Raw genomic sequence first — 3,103 nt, 5'->3', positions numbered from 1 at the left:
CTGCGACGAGGATTGGGTTCATTTGGTAGGACGCTGAAGCATTTTCTGGTGAACTGCAGTTACATTTTCTGGTGAGCGGGCACGTTTCGGAATGTTTTGCGACTTACAGTATGACGCCATTTTCGGACTGAGTGTTAGGTGGCACTCTTTGGTGGCACTTTGGCACCATTAAATTTCTCAGCACGCAACTGACCACACCGTCTCCACGACTTTGTTGTCATGCAACTTTCACAATGAACACCCGCTGCTCCACTGTGAGCACCATCGTCCCCTTTGGACTGCTCCGCACGCACAGCCCGCACTACGCTCTGAACCGGTGTGGATCACGTGGCGGGCGTACACGTAGTGCGCGCGTCACGGAGTGTGGTTATTTGCATACATTCGGTTCCAATCGTATCCACTCGCCCGGGCCACTTTTATTTACCCGACCTTCTAGTTACCGTTTGAAATAAATTATGAAATAAGTATGTCCTTGAAGATGTGGCTTTAATGCTGGGAAACTAGTTGGATCATAAATACAGACTTATCATACAGTTAAAAAAAACTAAGCTCCTCCCGAACAGGCCATGAAGACCCAACGGTACCGACCGGCCGCCGTGTCATCCTCAGCCCATATGCGTCACTGGATGCGGATATAGAGGGGCATGTGGTCAGTACACCGCTCTCCCAGCTGTATGTCAGTTTCCGAGCCGGGAGCCACTACTTCTCAATCAAGTAGCTCCTCTGTTTGTCTCAAAAGGGCTGACTGCACCCCGCTTGCCAACGGCGCTCGGCAGACCGGATGGTCACCCATCCAAGTGCTAGCCCAGCCCGACAGCGCTTAACTTCAGTGATCTGACGGGAACCGGTGTCACCACAGCGGCAAGACCGTTGGCGTTATCATACAGCTAAAGCGGTCTTTTCCATCATGGTACAATTCTACAGCATAATTAAAAATTTGCTGTAATAATAATATGTCCTCTCTTAATATTCGCCAATCTCCTCCCTGTACTGATCACCATATTCTTTGTTTTCTTGTTCTTGCTGTACTGATCCTCATATCATATTCCACACAAGCTTAATTCAGATCTCTCGGTATTCTTCTTACGGTTTGTTTACTTTCTGTCACTAATACCGTGTCATCAGCAAATCTTATGCAATACGTTCTCTTCCCACCAATACATATTGCTCTTTTCCTATCTAAGCCTTTCACAATAACCTCTTCCAGCTATAAACTGAACCACAGAGGGGCAACAACCTTCTCCAACGCCCCTTCCAGTGCTGCTTTCTCTCGACATTTCATTTCCAATTCTTGTTCTCACTTTCTGTTGAAACTATAGATTGTTTACCGGCCGTCTTTCCTTGCAATCTATTCTTTTCTCTTCAAAATTTCCCTCACCTTGTCCCTATGTACTCTATTTACAAGTCAATAAAAACAGCATAAATTTCTCCATTTTCCTCGATATATCTTTCTCCTACGATTCTTATCAGGTCAGTAGCATCTCTTGTTCCTTTCCCTCAGCTAACATCTCTTATCCGCACTATTATTCATTTTTAGGGTTCCCTACCTCAGTCGGTAAAAACGGTGAAAGGGTCCTATAGTCCCTTTTCATTATCAATTTATTTGCTGTCCAGTTCACTTTCCATCCTACAGAACAATTCGGGTGTTTTCGTTGCTAAACTTCATACCAGAGAGGACTGAGCTATGATTCAATCTAGCCGTAGCCTATTCCTTTCTGTGATTTGCAAGCATCGTATGGTTGTTATGTTGGTTCTATTCAGACTTGTAGTTTTCAGGTAGGCAAAGAGGTTTATTCCACTTGTGTGAAAGTTACAGGTGTTAGGTTGGTGGCGGAAGCCTCATCTCTGGGTTTTCCTGGGCACGGGGTTGTGTGGGAAAAGTTCTAGTGTGAGGTGGTCAGTCTGCTTCCAGCTCTCCGAGGGTCCGCAGCCGTCTCTTCGAAGAAGGTGAATTGAATTAACCACTTGGCGCGTTGTCTCGTAGCGAAAGGGGAGCTTTTGGTTTTCTGGCCTCGCTTTTTGTCTTATAAAGATTGTTTTGCTGGCTCGCAGCATGGAATGCAAGGTTTTTGCAGACTTTCAGTTTGATTCCTAATGCAAACTTTGGCCCGTAAGAAGAACGTTGCACAAAGGTGTTGCATGGGTTGAAGCGATCTCACGTAGGAAGTACGCCCTCAGTTCAGTGTGAATGTTTGTGTGCCTGCGACTGCGTGTGTATACATTCTAAGATTTTCCGAATTTTGATAATTTTTGCCTCTTTGTAAATTTTGTTTGATTACTATATATCCGTTGGAAACCATTCATGTGTATGAATATTAGAGTTTCTTGGCTCTCTGCTATTACCCTTTGTCTATTCAAATGTGTCCTCTGTAAAATGTTAATTTTTGGCGGCTGTGTGGTTTAATGTTGCTAAAATTTGGCCACGGAACGTATAAATTGTGTCTCCGCGAACCACGTCGGCACGCGAGTTAACTGTGAGCCTAATTTTCCTGTGGCCCCTGCCTCTGTCCTCGAGTTTACTTATTGCTCTGATTTTGGAATATTACATATATATCCCTTCCAGATTATACAGTAGCATTTGGGGTTTGTGATTTCATGTTAAGCGTGTAAGCGTGTATGTGTGGCCCTCGTTGAGGCTGTTTCTCCAAACCGATGTTCCACTTTAAATTCAACCGTGATGTTCAGACTTACTATTTTATTTAACCATTTCTCAACACAGCGGAACAAACCTCCTAGCTTCGTGCATGTTGGTGATGGGGCCGTCCTTGCTGTTCTTTGCGTGAATGTGGGTCTGAATGCGAGTATTAAAGCTTTCCCGTCCCCCTCTAATTACGACCCTGATTCTAAATTAAGAGATTCTGTTCTGAATCGTATAACGCTTCACAAGCGATTGTACGTAGTTACCAGGCAACAGCAGTTATATAGATGTCATATATAAATGTCTTAAGAAGTAAATAATTTTGTTTCAAGTCTTATCCAGTGAACCGATGTTACGTCTGCTTTACCTACGCGATTTACCTTGTAGATTCCTTGTTAGCCCATCCAAAGCGTTTCCATGTGCACAGATCCAATAATTAGTCTTCCCTTTTCATTTAAAACACAT

General features: G+C 44.1%; 1 pseudogene; it reads right to left on the bottom strand.

Annotated features, from left to right (window-relative positions):
• Positions 1 to 757: 757 nt before the first annotated feature.
• LOC126413406 (5S ribosomal RNA) lies at positions 758 to 875 on the bottom strand (annotated as a pseudogene).
• Positions 876 to 3,103: the final 2,228 nt, after the last annotated feature.

Source organism: Schistocerca serialis, chromosome 7 (assembly GCF_023864345.2).
Source record: "Schistocerca serialis cubense isolate TAMUIC-IGC-003099 chromosome 7, iqSchSeri2.2, whole genome shotgun sequence".
In the NCBI taxonomy this organism is placed as follows: Eukaryota; Metazoa; Arthropoda; class Insecta; order Orthoptera; family Acrididae; genus Schistocerca; species Schistocerca serialis.
This window is presented reverse-complemented; position numbering and strand designations above follow the sequence as displayed.